Raw genomic sequence first — 25,331 nt, forward strand, 5'->3', positions numbered from 1 at the left:
CCGAGGTGATGATGCTAGGCCGAAGGGGAGGACTCGATATTGTAGGTGCCAGTCCCCTACTTGAAAACGCAAGAACTTGCGGTGAGCAGGGTGTACTGGGACATGTGTGTACGCTTCCTTCAGATTGAGGGAGCACAGCCAGTCGCCCTCGTCGATCAGGGGATAGAGGGTCGGTAGGGAAAGCATCCGAAATTTTTCCCGTATTAGAAATTTGTTGAGGCGTCTCAAGTCTAGTATTGGGTGTAGGTCTCCCGTTTTTTTCGGTACCAGGAAGTAACGGGAGTAGAAGCCCTTCCCCCGTTGGTCGGGGGGAACCTCCTCCACTGCCCTGAGGCGAAGCAGATCTCGAGCCTTGGAGAGGAGTAGGGGTAGCTGCGTCCGGTTGGGAGGGCAATTCCTTGGGGGGTTGTCTGGAGGAATGGCTCGAAAGTTGAGAGAGTATCCTGATGAGATCACGCCAAGGACCCATGCGTCCGACATGACTTGTTCCCAGCGAGGGTAAAAGGCTTTGAGGCGACCCCCGATGGGAAGAGGGCCTGGGACTATGGCGGAGGGGGCCCACCCCCTTCCGCGACTCCCGTCAAAAGGACGGGGATGGTTTGGTAGTCGCAGGCGGTTGGGACTTGGGCATGGCCCAGTGGTGTGCTTGCGGACGCCTAGGTGGAGGCCGCGAGAAGGCGGGAGTGGATTTTTGTGGGTAGCGGCGTGGAGGGGCCCTGAACGGCTTGGCCGCGGGCGGTTTAGGCTTTTGCCGCACGAGGGAGGCAAACGAGCGTTCGTGTTCGGAGAGGCGTTTTGTAGCCACCTCGATAATGTCATCGAACAGTTCTTTACCCACGCAAGGGAGGTTAGCCAACCGGTCCTGTAAGTTGGGGTCCATGTCGACCTGGCGCAGCCAGGCTAGGTGGCGCATGGCGATAGCAAAGGCCGCCTCTCTGGAGGAGAGTTCAAACCCATCGTAGGCCGCGTGGAATAGATGGAGGCGCAGGTTGGAGAGGGACTCTAAAAGTAGGCCAAACGCTCCTCGGCGGGAGGCCGGTAGGTCAGTCTCAAAGGCTCTCAATAGTCCAATGAGGTGTTTGAGGTAGGATGTGAAGGTGAAAGTGTAGCTTTGCACCCTAGAGGCCATCATGGCATTTTGGTATAGTCTCCTGCCGAACTTGTCTAGGGTTCGGCCTTCTCGGCCTGGGGGGACCGCGGCTGAGACCCGAGATGGGTGGGCCTTTTTCAAGGAGGATTCTACTAGCAGCGACTGGTGGGAGAGCTGTGGTTGTTCGAATCCCGGGTAGGGTACTGTGCGGTACTTGGCCTCCATTTTGGAGGGTACGGCTGTGACCATGTAGGGGGTCTCCAGGTTCCTGAAGAAGGCCTGTTGGAGTACCGGGTTAGGCGGTAAGCGGAGGGACTCTCTGGGCAGTGAGGGCATATCCAGCTCCGCTAGGTATTCCTTAGAGTATCTGGAGTCGGACTGGAGGTCTAAGTCCAAAGCGTGGCCCATGTCCTGGACAAAGCGAGTGAAGGATGGGCGAGATGTTCCTGAGGCCCCGTGCGGGGTCGGTGAACGAGACCTCCGTCGGGTGGAGAAGGATGGGGAGGCTTCCCTCGAGTATCGAGGTTCCTGCTCCGATCCACGCTCCGAGACCGAGGAAGTACTGTGAAAGTGTTCCGGGGTCGTAGATCTCTGACGTCTCGAGGAGCCCCTCGGAGACGATGTCGGGGTTCGAGGTACCGATCGGTGTCGAATCGGTGACCTCGACTCGGACTCCCTCGGTGAAGACTTACAACCTCGGGTCAGAGTCCCCGTCCGAGGGGGAGTTCGGAGGATGCGCAGGTTGGAGAGTGATAACTCAGCCACCCTTAGCGGTCCCGTACGAGGTGTAGGTGAACGGCCTCGTAGAGTGGGGGAACCCCGGGCCTTCTTGGAGGTACGGCGGTTCGAGGTTTCTGTCGTTTTAGCACGACGTTTTGCACCGCGGCGGTCTGAGGAGGGAGAGCGCCTCGGGTGCCTCGGTGAGGAGTCCGAGGAGGATGGAATGCGGCGAAGCTTGCGCGCTTTTCTTCGAGGTGGCTCGACGCGAGGCTCAGGCTGGTCTGGCAGATGCGGGGTCGAGGTCGAGGCCGGTTGCAAAAGGGCCATTGCAGCGGCCAGCTCCGATGAGATCATCGCTCGGAGTAGGTCCTGGAAAACGGGCACGGACAGCATCGAGGGCATGTCCACTGCCTCGGTGCACTCCACCGGGGGCGACCTCGTATCAGAGTATTCCCGTGTGGTGGAGGCACGGCCCGAAGGCTTGGAGGGTTTCGCCGGGGCTGTAAGCATGGGACTTCCGCCATGCGTCGCCGGTGTCCCCGAGGCCGGTTTCTTTGCTGGTACAGAACCTGAAGAGGGAAGAGGGGACTTACCCGGAGCCGAGGTTTTCTGTTGTCCCGAGGACTTCGGGTTCGAGTCTCGAGGCGATGCCGAGGTATTCGGGGCCGAGGTCAAGGCCGGGGCCGAGGCCGGGGCCGACCTCGAGGCCGAGGTAGAGGGTTGGTCCGGGGCAAAAAGATCCGCCATGCGGGCTTTCCTTCGACGGAGGGCCCGGTTCTGGAAAGTAGCGCACTGGGGGCAGGAGTCGGTTGGATGAGCGGCCCCCAGGCAGAGGATGCACCGGCGATGCGGGTCTGTGATGGAAAGAAGCCGCTCGCACCGGGAGCACTTTTTAAAGCCGGTCAAAGGCCGGGACATAGACTCGAAACTGGCCGCGGCTCGAATAGCCACGCGGCCACGGGGACCCGGAAGCCTCCGGGTCGGTGAAAAACGAAGCAGGAACAGTTAAAACAAGAAAAAAACTCGCACACAGCGAGTAAATCGAGAAAAACAAGAAAAAATTGCAGTGCTAGAAGGCAGTTGGGGCAGAGCCAGAAAACACATGACTTCTAGGCTCAGCGGAAAATTTTGAACTGGAGACCACGAGGGGATGCGCCCCCTAGTGGAGCAGGAAGGCACGCATGCGTGGAGCAGCAGAGCAAACTTAAATCTTCAATCAAGTTTGCTTGAAAATGCTTCCGCATCGGGGCTCCGTAGATGACGTCACCCACATGTGAGAATATCATGCCTGCTTGTCCTGGGATAATTTATTATACATTGACATATAAAAACATGAAAGTTCTACATGGCTGGTGCCCTATAAAGGAACGTTGATCCTCTAGTCTAGTAGGATCCAATTTGGCTCGTGACAGAGACAGGATAAGACGGTTCTGGTTCTGGGATCTTAAAGTGTGTGTGGGACGATAAGGGATCAAAAAGTTTCCCAAGAAACCTCAGTAAAAGGCTGTGTGTGTCAAAACCAACATCTTCAATTTGGCTCGATAAAAATATGGTAGCCAACGGGCTTCCTTCTGGAGTGGAGAAAAAGGCAAAATCTCCCATAAAAGTCTTAATAGCTGTATTTTCAATGTTTTGGAGCTGAACAAAGAAGGAACTTCAATAATCAAGTCAACTCAAGGCAAGACCATGAATCATCTTGTAAAATAAAAACTTGACATAGGCCATAATTCCCAAAAATAAGAACATAAAAATACCCTTACTGGGTCAGACCAATGGTCCATCAAGGCCAGTAGCCCATTCTCACGGAGGCCAATCCAGGTCACTAACACCTGGCCCAAACCCAAAGAGTAGCAACATTCCATGCCACTGTCTTCATAACAGGCTATGGACTTTTCCTCCAGGAATTTGTCCAAACCTTTCTTAAAACCAGCTACGCTTTCTGAACTACTGATTAATCCTGGCAGAATTCTGAGCAAAAAAATTTCAAAATTCTGCATTAAAAAAAAATCCAAATTCAGCACATAAAATTTGCAAATTCTGAAAGTTTGACAACATTTAAACAATATTGTTAAAGCACCTTAGTGCGATCCTTTGGGAGGCGACGACTGATCTCTACAACATACACCAAGAGAAGAACCCTGACACAAGCAAACCTACACGCAGATCTCAAAATGAGAACCCCAATCTCGCAAATCCTATCGTTACTATATAGCAGTGCACTCAGCCTGTGCTGAATCATTGTGAGTTTTTTCTTTCTTATTGTTGGGGCTAGGTTCCTTTTTCTGCTCCTAGTCACTGACAAAGTCTTTTCTGTACTGGAGAAGCTTGCCAACACCTGGGAGGGAAGTTTGAAAGCGGTTTTGTGTGCTTTTGATGGCAAACTTCACCCAGCCCTGCCACAGTTTTGCAGGCTGGAGGCTTGATTTTTGTATGTGTTTGCCTAGAGAATTGGAGTGGGTAAGATCATCTCTGGGAACTGCTGAAAGCTAAGAACTTACCAGACTTTTGAGAAAAGAAAGTTGTAATATGACACTGAGAGAACTGTTTCTTGAGGAATACAAATCCTGAAGGCTGTCAAGAGTTTCCTCTGACTTTATTTTGTTTCCAGTTGGGACATTGGTTGATTACTTTGAGCTATATGCTATTTTTGACTTATATTTTGAATAAGTAAACGTTTTCATTTTTTTCATTCTACCCACCGTATTTGAGTTATTGATTAAGATTTGTGAAAAACCTGCAGGGTGACTCTAGCCTTGATCACACGCTATTGTACTTTCGTTGGTAACCTCGGAGGGCGCTTCTGAGCCCCGGTCTAGGGCTGCAGTGTGGTTACAATATCAACTGCATTGCTGCAACCCACCACCTCATGGCACCCCACACAACAACAAACGAACACACACAGGGACACCACCAGAAGATCATACCCATTCTTTGGAACAAACGCAAAAAGAACAATAAAGGAAAAAAATCCCTCGCAAAGCAAACATCACATCAAAACTGCCACCTCAATCCCAGGCATGTATGTTAACGCAAGGTCAGTAACAAATAAACTGCTCCTCTTAAATGAACTAATCACAACCAATAACATAGAAACGTGGCTTGAAGAACAAAATAGCCCAGAACTTCCGCACCTGTGCCCGCAAGGATACAACATACTCCAGATCCCTAGGAGGAGGACTAGCAATAACCTACAGAGACCATCACAGAATTGGACTCAGCCATCCACCCACATCGGGAATACATAACCTGCAAACTAGAGGATAAACCCAACTCCACGCTATACAACCTAGGAATTCTTCTGATCTACAGGCCCCCAAACCCCCACTCAAACACAGTCTCCAAACTGTTAGAAATAATAGCAAACCTGGCATGCCAACACACCAACCTGCTCATCGTAGGAGATGCCAACCTACCTCTCGACTGACCAACAATAACGATGTCTCTAAACTCAGGTCCCTACTTGAAGACTGTCAAATCACTATCGTGCCCTCAGGCCCAATTCACGAAAAAGGACACATGACTTACTCGCTACTACCCCCGCCAACCTCACCGCAAATATCAAATAGTCCCTTATTCCCTAGTCCAGTGGTAGGCAATTCCAGTCCTCGAGAGCCGGAGCCAGGTCAGGTTTCAGGATATCCACAATCAATATGCATGAGATAGATTTGCATCTCAAGGAGGCAGTGCATGCAAATCCATCTCATACATATTCATTGTGGAGATCCTGAAAACCTGATCTGGCTCCGGCTCTCGAGGATCGGAATTGCCTCCCCCTGCCCTAGTCTGACCACTACCTTCTCAAATTCAATTCATGAGCTCACTTGGAGACATCCAACTTGAAGATGAGAGCATAATGTCATACGCGGATGACATCTTACTCCTAATACAGAAAATCAGATAATATATAAAATCTCTGATAATACAGAAAAAATCCAAGCATGGGCAACTGCTCAAAAACTAAAACTAAACATCACCAAAACCAAGGTCCTCTATTTCCACAATGTCCAACAAGCATCAGGCACCATACTTACGATAGAAAAAACCTCTAAAATTCTAGGGCTGTATACTAGACTTCACATTATCCATGGAACCTCAAGTATCCCATCTTCGAAAGAAAGCCCTCTTCACCATGAAACAGCTAAGACTCATCAGGCCATATTTCCACCAGCATCACTTTGCCACCATTGCCAGATGATGATTCTATCCCAACTGGATTACTGCAACTTCTACTACCTGGGAGTCAACGCCACCCTTATCGCGCAAAATGCAACTTATCCAAAACACTGCAGTAAGACTCATCTTCGGCCTGAAAAAATACGATTCCATCTCAACCTACCGCAAACATCTTCATTGACTGCCCATCACAGCTCGTATAAAATTCAAAACAGCCAGTATCATGCATCGCATTAAATATGGCAACTCAGCAGGACCACACATCAAACTCTTAAATGATGCATGGTCCAACTCACGCAGAATTCTCAACAGAATCCAACTGAACCTCCCTTCGACAAAAAATCTCAAGTACAAAAGAATCTTCCAGTCCATGTTCACCTTCCTCGGATTCAAAATCTGGAATGATCTCGCAGAGAGTATAAGAACGAAAACCAACCATACCCTATTCCAAAAGAAACTGAAAACTTCACTCTTTGACGACTAATTCTTCTAGGATCATCATAAGCACCTGACCTTTAGTTAATTCGCTTAAGTTTTATGTTTCCTGTCCCCTTTCTTCTGCTTCCTTCCACCCTAACCCTTTTCCTTTCCTTTCCTCAAGTCGCCTAGAGCTTGTTTAGGTGTACGCGATACACAAATATTAGATTAGATTAGAAAATCGCCAGAGAAGGTGAGGGGAAGGGAGGGAGATGTCCGGACCACAGCGAATGCGAGGGAGGGAGGGGGCTGCTGGTCCGCACGATTGCAAGGGGTGAGAAATATCTTGCATGCGTTCCCTCACTTAACTGCGGGGACAGGGTCATTCACCACTCCATGGGGCGGTGAATGGCCTTATCCATGTTCCTGCAGCAACCAGATTTTTTTCCTCCCCGGGTCATTCTCTATGCCCAGCATTGCTTCAGTGCTGTGTCTGTTTCACCTGGGTGCATACTGATGATGACGTGATGATGTCAGTGTAGTGCGACCCAAAATGGCTATTTGCTCTGCTGAACAGCAAACATAAATGTTCTCTTTGATACTCTTTTCCTGAGAGTTGGGAACGGGGTGTATTATGCAACAGATTATTCACATTTCATTTGCTGAATTCATAACCTTAAGCAAAAGCTGAAGTCTCCATGTACAATATAACATGTGCTCTAGGGCAATGTTCTTCAACCGCCGGTCTGCGGTGCGATCGATGTGGTGTTATCTTTGGGCTGGCTCCCTCTTCCTCACTGACGCAGTGCTACTTACAGAATTTGGGCCATACTGCTCTCCGTACAGATAAGTCATTGGTTTTACTCTCTATAGTTATTATTACTCAGCTGTACTCTAAGACCTCCATATACTGTAGTTATTGCTCACCAGTACTCCGTAATACCTCCTCTTATTCTGTATAGCGTTATTAGCCCATATCATTCTTAGAGTATTCGTTACTCACCCGTGTCTGGATGTCTAACTTCTCTCTCTCCTAACTCCTGGGGATCCTGGATATTTGCCTCTCCGTCTTGTTTAATCCACGATAACAGATCAGGACTTATCCTTACAGAGCCTGTTTCTAGGAACAAACATGAAAATTCAGTTATACTTCTCTTTTATTCAAAGAAAAATATGCAGCAGGTTCAAAGGATCAGTTATGATGAATTTCATTTATTTATTGGGATGTATTAATCGTCTTTATGAAGAGATTCACCCAAGGTAATGTACAGCAGATACAGCTTGACATACCATCAAAAGCTTAAAATGGCCTCTTTGTATATGATTTTTAGATACCAGTTAAAAACCTGCTCTACAAATGTTTAAAAATGTAAAAGCAGGTAGAGAGAGCCTAACTATGACCAACTCCTGCCTACTCACCTCCATAAGAGCTATCTACAACAGAATGCATAAAACTGTGATTCACATATATTTATTCTTGGCTCTGGGGTTAGGCATCTATTTTGCTTAAATAGGATCGGAACCAAGACCGAGCCCTGCGGCACTCCACTGATCACTTCTGACATTTCAGAGAGAGTACCGTTCATCACCACCCTCTGAGCCAGTCTTTTACCCATGGCAGTTAATGTTTCTCCTAATCCTATCAAACTCATCTTGCCCATACCGCAGGTTATTGAGCAAGATGAGTTCGATGGTATTAGGAGAAACATTAACTGCATGGGTAAAAGACTGATCAGTGGTAGACTTCAGAGGGTGGTGGTGAACAGTACTCTCTCCGAAACATCAGAAGTGATCAGTGTAGTGCCGCAGGACTCGGTCTTGGGTCCGATCCTATTTAATATCTTCGTAAAGGACCTGGCTCAGAGGCTTCAAGGGAAAATTACATTATTCGCCGATGACACCAAACTATTCAACATAGTAGGCAAAAGCACAGTGCCCGACTGTATGATGAAGGACCTACTCTTGCTGGAACATTGGTCCTCAACTTGGCAACTAAGTTTTAATGCTAAAAAGTGTAATCATGCATCTTGGCAGCAGAAATCCATGCAGAACTTACACCCTAAATGGGGAGACCTTAGCAAGAAATGCAGCAGAACGGGACTTGAGAGTGATCATTAGTGAAAACATGAAGACTGCCAATCAAGTGGAGAAAGCTTCATCCAAGGATAGACAAATGATGGGTTGTATACAAAGAAGTTTCGTCAGACGGAAGCCCGAAGTTATAATGCCGTTGTACAGATCCATGGTGAGACCTCATCTAGAATATTGTGTACAATTCTGGAGACCACATTATCAAAAAGATGTGTAGAGTCGGTTCAGCGAATGGCCACCAGGATGGTCTCAGGACTCAAGGATCTCCCGTATGAGGAACAGCTGGGTAAGTTTCAGTTATACTTACTCGAGGAACGTAGAGAGAGGGGAGTCATGATTGAGACGTTCAAATATGTCACGGGCCGTATTGAGATAGAAGAGGATATCTTTTTTCTTAAAGGACCTACGGCGACAAGAGGACATCCGTTGAAACTCAGGGGTGGGAGATTTCATAGTGACACCAGGAAGTATTTCTTCACCGAAAGGATGGTTGATCATTGGAATAGTCTTCCAGTGCAGGCAATTGAGGCCAGCAGCGTGCTGGACTTTAAGAGAAAATGGGATAAGCACGTGAGATCACTTCATGGAAGAAATTAGGGGGTGGGTCATTAGAGTGGGCAGACTTGTTGGGCCATGGCCCTTTCTGCTATCGATCATCTTCTATGTTTCTATGTTTCTAATTCCAGTCTGAGTGCCACAGTGGTGGAAATTTATTCTCTTTCTAAGAAATATGCTTTGTAGCCAAGTTATCTGTTTGCCTTCGTTAAATCTCCTGAACCTCAGCTGTGCTCAAGGTGGTCCTTTCCTCAGAAAGTGTGGAGTGCTAATTAAAAGTCATATTTGGCGTCTTAGGCCAAATCCACGACTCCTCACAGAAGGAAAGACCTGGTTCAACACCAACCAATTCCAGGGGAAGGGTCAGATATTTATGGAGGAGCATGTGGCGCAGTGGTTAAGCTACAGCCTCAGCACCCTGGAGTTATGGGTTCAAACCCCACGCTACTCCTTGTGACCCTAGGCAAGTCACTTAGGCCCAAATTCTGTAGCCAGCGCCTAAAGTTAGGCACCTATTTCGGAGGCACCTATTGATGTGGCCCTTTTGAAGCTGGGCGTGGCAGCCTATTAAAAATGGACAGATATGTGGTGAAATAGGCAAGCATGAAATATAAAATAGCCACTACGCTGTCTTCTCATCACTTTGGATTTTACTAGTGAGGGATATATATTGATAAGACAGGGTCTTATCCAAGAGAAGGCTTTATGAGTGGCTCTATAAAATTACTATTGGATAAGCCAGAACATAAACCAGATAATATATTGACCTAAATATGTGTTTTGTGCTGAGGTCACTGGAAACAGGAGTAGGCCTTCTCTCGGGTCACTAGAATTAATAGATAAGCTCTGTTGAAGAGAAGATAAAGGCAGGCTATAGCTTAATTTTATGAAGTTTCAATGTGTGCCCAGTCTGGTCTCCAGAGACCTGTGGCAGATAAGGTTTGGCCTTTGACCTGGTTGCTATAGAGTGTAACCAGCAGCCTCAGGGCAAGGTGTCTTGGGCCACCGGTACAAGAAAAACCTCTTGTGAGCCGCTGCGGGCAGCACAAGGAAAAATAATAAAGCGTTTAGATTAAGGACACCACCGCACCAGGTAAGTTCTTTTCCACAATAAACTTGAGCTTTAATCTTCACAGTAAAAATAAACAGAAAGCTTGTCAGGATGATTCTGCTTATTATCATAGGCTCAATGTCAATATGGCAAAACTGAATAAGTCATTAGTCTCTGTGGGAGTATCAAAATGAAAATAGTTCAAAAATATCCAAAGGAAATCCTCCCCAACAGAGTAGAGTCCACATTAATTCACAGTCCAAAAGCATGTAAAACAAAAGAAAGAAAAACTTCCAAAATTCAAAGCAAACAAACAAACAAACTTTAGTGCTGCACCAATTCAGCACAAGTCAGTGTAACTGCACTGGCTTCATCAGCAGCAACATGCTGGTCAGACAGTGTGCTCCGTGATATATTATTCTGCCAAAATAGGCCCTCTATCTCACCACATGAATCACAGGGCAAACCCCACTGTCTGGGACTGAAAAACAGTTCACTTTCCCCCACCAGGGAAAGAACCACAAACTTCCAGAAAGGAAAAAAAAACCAAATATCAAAAATACAGGTCTTGCACAGTTCCAACAAAACTTCTTTACTCTTCAGCTGGCTTTGAAGTATCCAGCACTTGCAAGCAATTAGAAAAACAAACTTTAATTACTCACAGCAACAGAGTCAGTCACTTGGCTTTCATACAGCATACCTCCATGGGTTGGATTTCACAAGGCAATTCAGCATTTGTCTCAGGGTTTATTTCCAGCTCCATATCATGTGGTTCTTCCAACAAACCAAGAGGCATATCTTCACCAGCCTCTATCAGCTCCATGGATTCCGGAGTTTGGCTGATATCCAGAGCTCTCAGCCCTGAGTGCTGTGGCCTGTCCTGCCCCAGTTCCTGCTGCTTCTGCCTCTCAAGTAGTTTGGATCTCAGGGATAGCAGTCTGCAGCCCCGCCCCAAACCCTCAGGTGGAGATCATTTCTGGTCAATCACCCTGGGCTTCAGTGGGGGATGGGAATCCTGCACTCCTACTCTCCCGCTCCCTCTACAGGACAAAGAAGGTAATTCATCTATTGACTCAATTTGTGCTTTAAAAGGGGATATTTGAGTGGAGCTTGGTTTAGACTTGTGCACTGCTCTAGGGACACTCCTAGCAGGCATAGTCTGCATACCACAAGAGATGGACCTTTCTTCTTACTAGAGAGATTACATTCCAGGGGAGGGGGTTCCCTCTCCTTTTTTTGCAGGGTAAAGTTAGAAATGATAATTGAATATACAAAATGCAAATACGAAGAATTAAATTTTAGTAAACTATTAATGGGTTCAGATTGAAATATAATTACCTCTAAAAATTGTACTGGAGGATTCATATAGGAAAATGTAGGTTTTGTGGGAGTGGATTGGCCACTCCCCTTCTCTCAGTGCATGCTCTTAAGTGACTCAGTAAAATGGGAGCAGCATTTTGACTTTTAAGGAGAAATTATTTAAAGCTGTGTGTATGGATAATATTTCCTCTGTAAGTAGATTATATTGTAATACTTTTTCTTTATCAGATAAGCTAGTATTAAAATGTAACTTTTAGGAATTCTTGTGTGAGGGGGAAAGATACTCCCCCAATATGCATGCAAGCGCCTTAGATGGTATCAAGTATTCTTGACCAATTATATGCAGGCAGTAAAATGTCATCATATATTAGGTATATATAAGTGAACCTAGCAGAATGGAATTTTGAGGGCATTAAGTCAGGGAAGTTGCATTTCTACTATCTGATTTGTAATGTGCCTCCATTGTACAAATAAATGCCTTATGACTCAGGAATGTCTGTAACATTTTAATAAAAAATATTTGATTGGAAATATTTGTACAATTATCATCATTTCAGTGCACCTATGTGTCAGCCTAGCATTGGGTTAGCCTAACCAATGTCAGCAAAGGCCTATGGGAAAATATATCAATCTGACTCTGGAATGTGGATGCAGATAGGCCCTGAGTGCTCATGCACAGAATTCACATACAGAAAACATCCAGGCAGACTGTTTCAAACAGCCCTAATTAAATCATGCTTAAACAAACCATCTTGCAGCTAAGAGGTACAAAGAGGTGCTAAGAAGATGTGTTAATGTCTGATGCTTAGGATGGACAGCTTAGGATATACAATGTATCCAGGTGCACACATATTGTCAGAGGCATACTGGAAATTACATGCGACTCCAGTCTATTCTTCTCCAGTCTAGCACAGTTTACTAAGGATGGGGATGCTTAACTTCAATAGATTCTATTGAAGTTCAATAGATTCTATATTTAGAATAAGATTCCAAGCTAATAAAGGCTCCTCTTGCATCACCCCCCTCTCTTGCTCTATCACTGGAACCTGAAGCTTGGGACATCACCCTCCCCATCCCCCTCTTTGGGTGTTCTCTCTCATTCACAAGAGCACAGAAGCATTCTCTGTAATTGTAAAACTTATATCTCTCTCTCTATCTCTGGAACTTTGCTCTCTCCTTAATTGTAACTTTTATGAATCTTACTTTACTGTAAGCCTATTTCTATAATATATTCTTTATGCAATCACCTCTGGCTGTGCTTCTCATTTGAGTCTACTTCCTGGTGAATCTTCTGTGAAGGTATTGAACTCGGGACTAGAGAGTTGCGCGGGGACAGAAATCCCACCCATTGCCACCCGTCCCTGCCAAAGTCCCACCCGTCCCCGTGAGAAATCCCACCCATCCCCACCCATTCCCGCAAGGAATCCCTCCATCCCCACGCATCCCCGCAAGGTATCCCCTCCATCCCCACCCTTCCCTGTGAGGATTCCCCTCCATCCCCGCCAGTCCCTATAAACTTCTGAAATAGTTATTTCATTTAATTATGCTACTGAATTAAAGGCTCTGGTAGAAACTCATTTACAAATAAGCAAAATACTTTATTATTTGGAATTATTAATTGGGAAGAATACATATTTTGTAAACGGGTTTCTACCAGAGCCTCTAATGTTTATAAATTTTTATCAACACAACTAATATACTACTTTATCTTGAAGGAAAAAAAAAAAAGAAATAGAATTTTTTTCCTACCTTTGTTGCCTGGTTTCTGCTTTCCTCATGTTCTCATTCAATTCCTTCTATCCACTATCTCTCTTCTCTCTGCGTCTTCCATTTGCTCTGTTACTGTGCCTCTCCATTTCTCTCCCCCTTCCAAATTGGTCTGGCACCCATCTTCTTCCCTCCCCTCCCCCCATAGTCTGGCATCTCTGTCTTCTTCCCTGCCAGCGTCTTCTCCCCACTCTCTCTTCCCCATGTCCTGTCAGCGTCCTTCTCCCCCTCTGTCTCCCACATGTGCTTTCAGTGTCCTTCTCCCCCTCTGTCTTCCCCATGTCCTTTCAGCATCCTTCTCCCCCGTCTTCCCCATGTCCTTTCAGCATCCTTCTCCCCCTCTGTCTTCCCCATGTCCTTTCAGCGTCCTTCTCCTTCCCGTCTTCCCCATGTCCTTTCAGCATCCTTCTTCCCCTCTGTCTTCCCCATGTCCTTTCAGCGTCCTTCTCCCCCTCTGTCTTCCCCATGTCTTTTCAGCGTCCTTCTCCCCCCATCCGTCTTCCCCATGTCCTTTCAGCATCCTTCTCCACCCCTTTGTCTTCTCCAGTGCTTTCAGCGTCCTTCTCCCCCCTCAGTTTTACCCATTTCCCTTAAGCGTCTTTTCCTCTCCACTCCACCTTTCCTCCCTTTCTCTCTCCCTGCCCTTTACCTTCGTGGTGCTTTCCCGCCCGACCGACAACAGAACAGGCCTGGTCCGACAAACCTCCCTGCCCTGTAGCCGCAAATCTAAATTACCTTCTTATAGCAGCTGGAGTATTGAAGCTGCTGTAAGAAGGTAATTTAGATTCACGGCTAAAGGGCAGGGAGGTTTGTCGGACCGGGCCTGTTGTCGGTCAGTCGGGGAAAGCGCCACAAAGGTAAGGGGACCTAGCCGGCTGCGCACCCCCCCCAAGGCTGCACCCGGGGCGGACCTCCCTCCCCGCCCCCCCTTGGTATGCCACTGCCTTTTCCCTACCTGCCCTGCCGCAGCACATAGCCGACCGAAGTCTTCCCGATGTCAGCGCTGACGTCGAAGGAAGGGAGGGCTGTGTGCTGCAGCAGGGCAGGTAGGGAGAAGACGCGCCTCGCGAGTACATCCAACCTGGCGTTTGTAAGAGCACCTAACATAACCCCACCAACCATACATTGGGGGGGCACATCAATCCTTACACTATGAGCAGGGTAGAACCAAAACTCTGCTCACTATCTAAATTGAACAACAAGCCCAATTAAGCTTTTTAATCAGCACTGATTGAAACCTAGGTGACTATCAAGAAAGCGCGATTCTGTAACAAGGCGCCTCTAAAAATTTAGGCGACCTACAAAACAATAGGCGCTAAGCATGTTAGGCGCGGGCATGGCTACATGTTAGGAGCCTTGTTCCAGAATCACTGCTCTTAAGCGTGCTTATGCACTCAGCTAGGCGCCTAATGTTTACTTGTACTAGAGCTGATCTATTTCTTGGGCGCCTCAGCGTGGTTCATTAAACAGCACCCAATTTTATTAGAATTGCGCTGAACAGTGCCTGACTTTTGGGCGCTTCTTGTAGAATTTGCCTTTTAATCCTCCATAGCCTCAGCTACGTTAGATAGATTGTGAGCCCACTGGGACAGATAGGGAAAATGCTTGAGTACCTGACTGTAAAACCGCTTAGATAACCTTGATTGGCGGTATATAAAATCCTAATAAACTTGAAAACTTGATTTCTATACCGCACTATGCAAAGTTCACAAGAGAACATACACAATAAATCGAACAGACAAAAAAAAGTGTGGGGCAGGCATGTGGCATCTTTTAAGGAGAGGAGGAGATAGTGGATGCTGTGAATGGGCAGACTGGATGGGCCATTTGGCCTTTTTCTGCCATCATGTTTTTATAAACACAGTAAGTGCAGAAAAATGTCTCCTATTAGTTAAAAATATTTTAGTCCTTACCTAGGGAGATCAGAGTCTCATAATTCTCCTTCATCACCTCCCTGTAAAGCTCCTTCTGACCTTCATCTAAATATTCCCACTCCTCCTGGGAGAAAGAGACAGCCACGTCCTCAAACTTCACCTGCATGTGAAACACAAACCAGGAACACACTCAACGCCTTCTGCCATTATTGTATAAATGATACACATAAGTTGGGGGAGGCGTACATATGGAGCATGGATGTGTTGCCAAGTGATTAAATGTAAAATGTAATAACATAGGATTTCATATAAAATTTCACAAATAACTTTTAAAACGATGCAAACTAAATCTGCTCAATTCATTGAAAAATGTCCCGTCTCCTTAGAAGATCTTCAGATCGCAGATTACTTACCGTTCCCTCTATGCGACAAGATATTTTTTCTGCAGTTGCTCCTGAGCTTTGGAATATCTAGACGGCTTCAAAGGCCTTCTTAAGAGCCATTTATGAGAATAATCTTTTATTATGGCAAAAACAATACAAGTTACATGTTGAAAAGACAACTCTGTCCCCGTGGGGTCAAAGTTCTCTTAAAGAAGTCCGATCCCTGATCTGAGGGGGCTCCATTTGAAGCAGAGTGATCATTTGCATTCTCCATTCAGGGCTCCCACGAAGCCAATTCAGCAATCTGACTTTTCTCCCCATAGGAATCTGCCATTTGACATTTCAATCTTCCTCTAGTTCCTACCAGTCAAAATGCAGCCTTTGGTCTCTCCTATATTAATTGCATTTCCTCCCCATCTTCCTTTACTTTAGTCCCATATGTTCTACATTAGATACGTTGTTACTGGTGGTTTTATTCCCATTATATTTTATCTGAAACTCAGAATCACATTTGAATGAATGAGTGTTGGACCATGAGGTGAGGAGAGGCTGAATGGAAGCCCAGGGCTGCTCCTTCATCCTCCATTGCCCCAGCTCCAAACTAAGTTTTGGCATTCCAAGTCCCCTCCCCCATCCCTGCCAGGAAAAGTGGGGGAGGGGGATTTCCTACCTGAGCAGAAGCTCCTGCAGCCATTTGGACATTTGGGGCTCTTCTTCTAGACCAGGTTGGTTCTTGGAGTGAGAAGAAACTGAGCACTTGAGTCTTCAGCACAAGATGGACGACTCTATCCTTTGTTGAGCAGAAAGTTCAGCCCATCACTTTTTCCCGCTCCCAGAGAAATCCTCCTTTCTGCCTTCTCCCTGCTAGGGGGCGGTACCTTCCACTTCTCTTCCCGCCCCAGAGATCATTCTGACCAATCAGCATTATAAGGGGCAGAGCCCTCTCCCTTGTGACATCACCAACCTTCTCGGCTCCTCCCCAATTCCTTTCTAATCCTGAGGGAGGAGATTCCCGCCAACAAGGAATCCTGCACAGGGAGAAAGAACCAAGACTGGGAGGTTGTTAGAGTTAGAGAATGATGTGGGGGGGGAAACGTGTCCCTGTCCCTGAGAGCTCAGTCCTTGTCCCTGCAAACTGTCTGATCCGAACAAGCTTCGAATAATTATTGAACTTATTTTATTCAAGTATAAAAAGAAACTATTCTGTACAATTGTCATTTGATATAAATCTCACAGAATAAGGGAATGGGGACTTGTAAACTGCCTATTTGTCACTTTGGCATTTCAAAGCAGACATTCAAAGAGGTGGGCACTGGGGGATTAAGTGACTTGCCCAGCACTGGGATTTGATCTCACATAGAGGCAGCAGCTGAACCAGTGAGCCACAGCCCTCTCTCCCCAAGATCCCCTCCTCTGAGAAAACTGAACCAGCCAAATTACAGAATGCTACATAGAAAAATCATGGCAGGAACAGTGTTAGGGGAGTGCATTAGGGCACAGCCTTACACCAATATGTTCACTATTTCACTTCCTTCATCCCCTTGGTTCAGCATCTTCTCTTTCCCTTCCCTTCCCTCTCCTCCTCCCTACAGGTCCAACATCTCTCTTCCTATCCCCTACCTCCTATCCCCCTACCCAACATGGGTCTGGCACCTCTTTCCCCTCCCTCCTTCCAGTTTCAGCTGCCCCCCTCCAACATGAGTCTAGCAGCCTGCAGGTCCAGTCCCTCTGTTTTTTTCCAGGCCCAGCACCTCTTTCCATTCCTTCTAGCTTCAGCTCCTGCCACTCAGCCCCCCACACCAGTTCCAGTGGGGGTTGCTGGACTCGCGAGGGGATTCCGCTGCTTATGAGGGCTGCTGCACTCATGGGGTGGGAGTCTGCTGCTCTGGACTGGTCTAGTGAAATGAGATGGGGGCTGAGTGGAAGGCAGATGGGGGCTGGAGCTGGTCTAGGGAGCTGAGTGGAAGGGCTCCCCATTCAAGTTGGCATCTAAATGTTCCACCTCGATCCCCCTCACAGGTCACTTTTTAATACGTCCATTGGTAGCTTCACCATCACTATTGGCTGTTTTACAGAAAATACACTTTCTTTGGTAATGCATACACCTCATTTGATTAGTTTACATTTTGACATTAGGACCCCTGAGGAAGAAAGGAGTGTTCTTCGAAATACGGACCATGTAGGGACCATATTCTTTGGTTTTTTGTACATCATTTCTGCAATTCTGTTGGATTTTTTTTTTTTTGCTTGTGCAAGCCAGAAACACTCCATAGTAAGAATGTCCAGAAAAAAAACAAAGTTGGAAAAACTGCGAATCAAAGTCCTTCCCACTTAAAATTAAATTGCTGGTTACTATTAGTTGATAATGTTTTCCAAAGCATTGCTGCTTAATATTCCCACGTGGAATTAAAAGATCTAATTGTATCCTCATAGGAGGCTGTTGAACGAAGGGCTGAAGTTAGGACCCAAAGTGGTGAACTGGGTCAGAAACTGGCTGTCGGACAGACGCCAGAGGGTGGTGGTTAATGGAAGTCGCTCGAAGGAAGGAAAGGTGACTAGTGGAGTCCCTCAGGGTTCGGTGCTGGGGCCAATCCTGTTCAATATGTTTGTGAGTGACATTGCTGAAGGGTTAGAAGGAAAAGTGTGCCTTTTTGCAGATGATACCAAGATTTGTAACAGAGTAGACACAGAAGAGGGAGTGGAGAATATGAAAAAGGATCTGCAAAAGTTAGAGGAATGGTCTAATGCCTGGCAACTAAAATTCAATGCAAAGAAATGCAGAGTAATGCATTTGGGGATTAATAATAGGAAGGAACCGTATATGCTGGGAGGAGAGAAGCTGATATGCACGGACGGCGAGAGGAACCTTGGGGTTATAGTGTTTGAAGATCTAAAGGCGAAAAAACAGTGTGACAAGGCAGTGGCTGCTGCCAGAAGGATGCTGGGCTGTATAAAGAGAGGCGTAGTCAGTAGAAGGAAGAAGGTGTTGACGCCCCTGTACAGGTCATTGGTGAGGCCCCACTTGGAGTATTGTGTTCAGTTTTGGAGACCGTATCTGGTGAACGACGTAAGAAGACTTGAGGCGGTCCAGAGGAGGGCGACTAAAATGATAGGAGGCTTGCGCCAGAAGACGTATGAGGAGAGACTGGAATCCCTGAATATGTATACCCTAGAGGAAAGGAGAGACAGGGGAGATATGATTCAGACGTTCAAATACTTGAAGGATATTAACGTCGAACAAAATCTTTTCCAGAGAAAGAAAATGGTAAAACCAGAGGACATAATTTGAGGTTGAGGGGTGGTAGATTCAGGGGCAATGTTAGGAAATTCTACTTTACGGAGAGGGTAGTGGATGCCTGGAATGCGCTCCCGAGAGAGGTGATGGAGAGTAAAACTGTGACTGAGTTCAAAGAAGCATGGGATGAACACAGAAGATTTAGAATCAGAAAATAATATTAAATATTGAACTAGGCCGGTTACTGGGCAGACTTGCACGGTCTGTGTCTCTATATGGCTGTTTGGTGGAGGATGGGCAGGGGAGGGCTTCAATGGCTGGGAGGGTGTAGATGGGCTGGAGTAAGTCTTAACAGAGATTTCGGCAGTTGGAACCCAAGCATAGTACAGGGTAAAGCTTTGGATTCTTGCCCAGAAATAGCTAAGAAGAAAAAATTAAACAAACAAAAAAAAAAATTTAAATTGAATCAGGTTGGGCAGACTGGATGGACCATTCGGGTCTTTATCTGCCGTCATCTACTATCTTATGTTCTTAATGACTGGATACCGAAAAGTGTCATTATTTCTTAAGTTCAAAGATGGGCTATTTGAAAAATAAAAGTGTTGGGGCATATATGCAGGAGTTTCTCTAAAATGTATTTTAAATAGTATACAATAGAATTTATAAAGTATTCTCCCTCCTATAGGTAACCCGTGTAATTCTCATAAGTAAGGTGAAATCTTATCACTTTTCTTCAATCTGAAGATTAATCTAATAGCTGTATTCTGTAGAAGGGGCTCTCGGGGAAGACAAGGCCATAGCGGAGAAATGAAATGAATTATTTGCTTTGGTCTTCACCGAGGAAGATGTAGGGGAGTTACCAGTGCCAGAAATTAGAATGTGACCTAAATTGAACAAGAATGTCATGATGATATTAAAGTGAAAAGATCCAGGAACAACATACAGAAGTATTTCCTGACCAAAAGAATATCAGAATTGTTTTAAAAACATGGGATAAGTACAGAATATTGTTAGCTGTAGGGAAGCCAAGGTAAAGACAGATCCTAACAGAAAGGCAAAATGAACAGGTCAGATGGGCCTTTCTTCTCACTCTGCCTCTTCTCCCTAAATGCAGAAAAGAAGATAAATGTGTAAAATGTGAGTGTGTTTCTGTTACATTCTTTTTCATCGTTATAACCTAGTTTGTTTTTTTTCTTTTACTAGAGCAGAAGATACTAGGTTAAGGGTATTACAGCCAGAACGAAAGAAGTTATCCTGCCGTTGTATCGGGCGATGGTGCGCCCGCATTTGGAGTACTGCGTCCAATATTGGTCGCCGTATCTTAAGAAGGATATGGCATTAGTCGAGAGGGTTCAAAGGAGAGCAACACGTCTGATAATAGGTATGGAAAACCTGTCATATTCTGAGAGATTGGAGAAGCTGGGTCTCTTTTCCCTGGAGAAGAGGAGACTTAGAGGGGATATGATAGAGACTTACAAGATCATGAAGGGCACAGAGAGAGTAGAGAGGGACAGATTCTTCGAACTTTCGAAAAATAAGAGAACAAGAGGGCATTCGGAAAAGTTGAAAGGGGACAGATTCAAAACGAATGCTAGGAAGTTCTTCTTTACCCAACGTGTGGTGGACACTTGGAATGCGCTTCCAGAGGACGTTATAAGGCAGAGTACGGTACTGGGGTTCAAGAAAGGATTGGACAAATTCCTACTGGAAATGGGGATAGAGGGGTATAGATAGAAGATTACTGCACAGGTCCTGGACCTGTTGGGCCGCCGCGTGAGCGGACTGCTGGGCACGATGGACCTCGGGTCTGACCCAGTGGAGGCATTGCTTATGTTCTTATGTTAAAATGGAGACCGGTGGCAGGCAGCTATAAGGAGAATACCCAACTGGCATTTCAGTTTGATGACTGAACCTGCAGCTATGAACTCCTGAGTCTGATAAACACAGCCATATGATCTCAGAGGCCCAACAGATTGGGGTCAGAACTGTATTTCACCCATGACTCTGATCCTGTTAGCAACTGGATGAACCAAAATAAAATGCTTCCGTTTCCACATACTGTCTTTACTAAACTTTAGAACATAAGGATTGCCGCTGCTGGGTCAGACCAGTGGTCCATCGTGCCCAGCAGTCCTCTCATGTGGCGGTCCTTAGGTCAAAGACCAGTGCTCTAAATGAGTCCAGCCTCACCTGCGTACTTGTCCAACTTTCTCTTGAATGTCTGAAGGGTGTTTTCCCCTATGACAGCCTCCGGAGAGCGTTCCAGCTTTCTACCACTCTCTGGGTGAAGAAGAACTTCCTTACATTTGTACGGAATCTATCCCCTTTTAACTTTAGAGAGTGCCCTCTCGTTCTCTCTACCTTGGAGAAGGTGAACAACCTGTCTTTATCTAGTAAATCTATTCCCTCCATTATCTTGAATGTTTCAATCATGTCTTCTCTCAGTCTACTCTTTTCAAGGGAGAAGAGGCCTAGTTTCTCTAATCTGTCATTGTACTGCAACTCCTCTAGCCCCTTAACATAGAACATAAGAATTGTCGCTGCTGGGTCAGTCCAGTGGTCCATCGTGCCCAGCAGTCTACTCATGCGGCAGCCCTTAGGTCAAAGACCAGTGCCCTGAGTCTAGCCTTACCTGCGTACGTTCTGGTTCAGCAGGAACTTGTCTAACTTTGTCTTGAATCCCTGGAGGGTGTTTTCCCCTATGACAACCTCCGGAAGAGTGTTCCAGTTTTCTACCACTCTCTGGGTGAAGAACTTCCTTATGTTCGTACGGAATCTATCCCCTTTCAACTTTAGAGAGTGCCCTCTCGTTCTCCCTACCTTGGAGAGGGTGAACAATCTGTCTTTATCTATTAAGTCTGTTCCCTTCATTATGTTGAACGTTTCGATCATGTCCCCTCTCAGTCTCCTCTTTTCAAGGGAGAAGAGGCCTAGTTTCTCTAACTTCTCACAGTACGGCAACTTCTCCAGCCCCTTAACCATTTTAGTCGCTCTTCTCTGGACCCTTTCAAGTAGTACTGTGTCCTTCTTTATGTATGGCGACCAGTGCTGGATGCAGTATTCCAGGTGAGGGCGTACCATGGCCCGGTACAGCGACATGATAACCTTCTCCGATCTGTTCGTGATCCCCTTCTTATTCATTCCCAGCATTCTGTTTGCCCTTTTTGCCTTTGGGTCAGACTAGTGGTCCATCGTGCCCAGCAGTCCACTCCCACGGCGGCCCTTAGGTCAAAGCCCAGTCCCCTAACTGAGACTAGCCTTACCTACGTAAGTTCTGTTTCAGCAGGAACTTGCTAACTGTCTTGAATCCCTGAAGGGTGTTTTCCCCTATAACAGCCTCCGGAAGAGTGTTCAGTTTTCTACCACTCTCTGGGTGAAGAAGAACTTCCTTATGTTTGTACAGAATCTATTCCCATTTAACTTTAACTCTGCAAAATGGGAGGAGGGGTAGCACTATATACCAAAGATGACATTAAAGTCATCAGAATCGCAGATGTCAGGTACACAGGGAATCCCTTTGGGTGAATTTGGCCAGGGGGAAGGACAAATGCCTGTATCTTGGTGTAGTATACAGACCCCCAAGAAAACAGGATAACCTGGATATGGAATTAATCGGGGATATAGAGAATATCACCTTGCATGGGGACACAGTATTGTTAGGTGACTTCAATATGCCTGATGTGGACTGGACCACACTTTCCTCTGCGACCAGCAGCAGCAGGAGGCTATTAAACTCTATTCAGGGAGCAAGACTCAGGCAACTGGTATTGGAGCCAACAAGGGATCGGGCAATACTGGACCTGATACTTACCAATTGAGAAAGTGTCACAGAGGTCTCGGTGGGCGACACGTTGGCCTCCAGTGACCACAACATGGTATGATTCAATCTCAGGAAAGGTTTCGCCAAATCTAACACATTAACCAAGGTCCTTAGCTTCAAGGACGCCAACTTTGAGGGCATGGGGGATTTCATCCATCAGGCGCTGCATAACCGAGCAGAAACAGATAATGTAGAAGTAATGTGGTCAACTCTGAAAGCTACCATACAAGAAGCAACCAACCGCTATATAAAATTGGTAAGTAAACGGCAAAGAAACAATAAGCCACAGTGGTTCTCTGCAGAGATCTCAGACCTCATAAAAGAAAAGAAAAGAGCGTTCATTTCTTACAAACAATCAGGGAAGCAGAACTCTAGAGAAGACTATCTGGCCAAGTCAAGAGCCGTCAAAACAGCGGTCAGAGAGGTCAAATTCCGAATGGAGGAGAATCTAGCGAAGAACATTAAGAAGGGCGATAAATCCTTCTTCAGGTGTATTAGTGACAGAAACAGAAACACAGGCGGGCCTTAGGAAACCAGATGGGAACTATGTAGAATCGGACTCCGAAAAAGCCGAACTTTTAAATGAATACTTCTGCTCAGTCTTCACCCGTGAGGCACTGGGATCTGGCCCTCAGCTGCAGACAAGGGATAGCTCGAAATTTCGAGTTTAAGCCCAGCAATGTCCACTGTGAGCTGTCTAATCTCAAGGTTAACAAAGCAATGGGGCCAGACAACCTACACCCCAGGGTACTCAGGGAACTAAGTGATGTCTTGGCGGAACCGCTATCTGTGCTCTTCAATCTCTCCCTTAGTACAGGTAGAGTCCCATTGGACTGGAAAATGGCTAATGTCATTCCATTCCACAAAAAAGAATGCAGGACGGAGGCTGCTAACTACAGACCGGTGAGTCTCGCATCAATAGTGAGCAAGCTAATGGAAACTCTAATCAAACACCAATTGGATACGATCCTGAATGAGGAGAATCTACAAGATACCCGTCAACATGGATTTACCAAGGGGAGGTCCTGCCAATCCAACCTAATCGGCTTCTTTGACTGGGTGACGGGGAAGCTGGATGTTGGGGAGTCCCTGGACATCGTATACTTGGACTTCAGCAAAGCATTCAATAGCGTACTACACCGCAGGTTGTTGAGCAAGATGAGCTCTATAGGATTGGGAGACACATTGACAGCATGGGTTAGGGACTGGCTTGGAGGTAGGCTTCAGAGGGTGGTGGTAAACGGCACCCCCTCCGAAATGACGGAGGTGATCAGTGGAGTGCCGCAGGGCTCGGTCTTGGGCTTGATCCTATTCAACATCTTCATAAGGGACTTGGCTGAGGGGCTTCGAAGTAAAATAGCGCTATTCACCGATGACGCCAAATTATGCAATGTAGTAGGCAAGAACACAACAGACAAAAGCACAGTGCCGGACGGAAACTCAAAGCCCGACAGTTTGGTGTACGACCTACTCCTACTGGAGCGCTGGTACAAGTCCTGGCAACTAAGTTTCAATACCGAAAAATGTAAAGTCATGCACCTTGGCAGCCAAAATCCATGCAAGACTTACACCCTTAATGGTGAGATCCTAGCGAGGACTGTAGCAGAACGTGACTTAGGGGTGATCATCAGTGAGGACATGAAGACTGACAAGCAAGTGGAGAAAGCTTCATCTAAGACTAGACAAATCATAGGTTGTATACGTAGGAGTTTCGTCAGCCATAAGCCCAAAGTCATTATGCCATTGTATAGATCCATGGTGAAACCCCATCTGGAATACTGTGTACAATTCTGGAGGTCGCATTACCGCAAAGATGTGCTGAGACTTGAGTCAGTCCAGCGAATGGTCACCCGAATGGTCTCGGGACTCAAGGATCTCCCGTATGAGGAACGGCTGAAAAAATTGCAGCTATACTCACTCGAGGAACGCAGAGAGAGGGGAGACATGATCGAGACGTTCAAATATCTCACTGGCCGAATTAAGGTGGAAGAAGATATCTTCTTTTTCAAAGGCCCCATGGCAACAAGAGGGCATCCGTGGAAAATCAGGGGTGAGAAACTACACGGTGACACCAGGAAATACTTCTTCACCGAAAGGGTGGTTGATCACTGGAATAATCTTCCACTACAGGTAATCGAGGCCAGCAGCGTGCCTGATTTTAAGACAAAATGGGATTGTCACTTGGGATCTCTTCACAGAGAAAGGTAGGGGAGGGTTATTGGGGTGGGCAGACTTGATAGGCCGTGGCCCTTATCTGCAGTCTATTTCATGTTTCTATGCTTATTTCTGTATGTTTTTCTTAGATAAAGGCCAAATGGCCCATCTAGTCTGCCCATCCACAGTAACCATTATCTCTTTCTCTCTCTGAGAGATCTCACGGGCCTATCCCAGGCCCTTTTGAACTCAGACACAGTCTCTGCCTCCATCTCATCTGCCGGGAGACTGTTCCACGCGTTTACCACCCTTTCTGTAAAAAAGTATTTCCTTAGATTACTCCTGAGCCTATCACCTCTTAACTTCATCCTATGCCCTCTCATTCCAGAGCTTCATTTCAAATAAAAGAGACTCGACTCATGCGCATTTACACTACGTAGGTATTTAAATGTCTCTATCATATCTCCTCTCTCCTGCTTTTCTTCCAAAGTATACAGATTGAGATCTTTAAGTCTGTCCCCATATGCCTTATGACGAAGACCACACACCATTTTAGTTGCCTTCCTTTGGACCAACTCCATCCGTTTTATATCTTTATGAAGGTGCGGCCTCTAGAATTGGACACAATATTCTAAATGAAGTCTCTTCAAAGTCATATATGTCAGCATAACTATTGCTAGC

General features: G+C 46.2%; 1 pseudogene; it reads right to left on the reverse strand.

Annotated features, from left to right (window-relative positions):
- The window catches only part of LOC117355286, a 194,238-nt pseudogene that overhangs the window by 159,640 nt on the left and 9,267 nt on the right, over positions 1–25,331 (reverse strand).

The sequence above is a fragment of the Geotrypetes seraphini genome, chromosome 2 (genome assembly GCF_902459505.1).
Source record: "Geotrypetes seraphini chromosome 2, aGeoSer1.1, whole genome shotgun sequence".
In the NCBI taxonomy this organism is placed as follows: domain Eukaryota; kingdom Metazoa; phylum Chordata; class Amphibia; order Gymnophiona; family Dermophiidae; genus Geotrypetes; species Geotrypetes seraphini.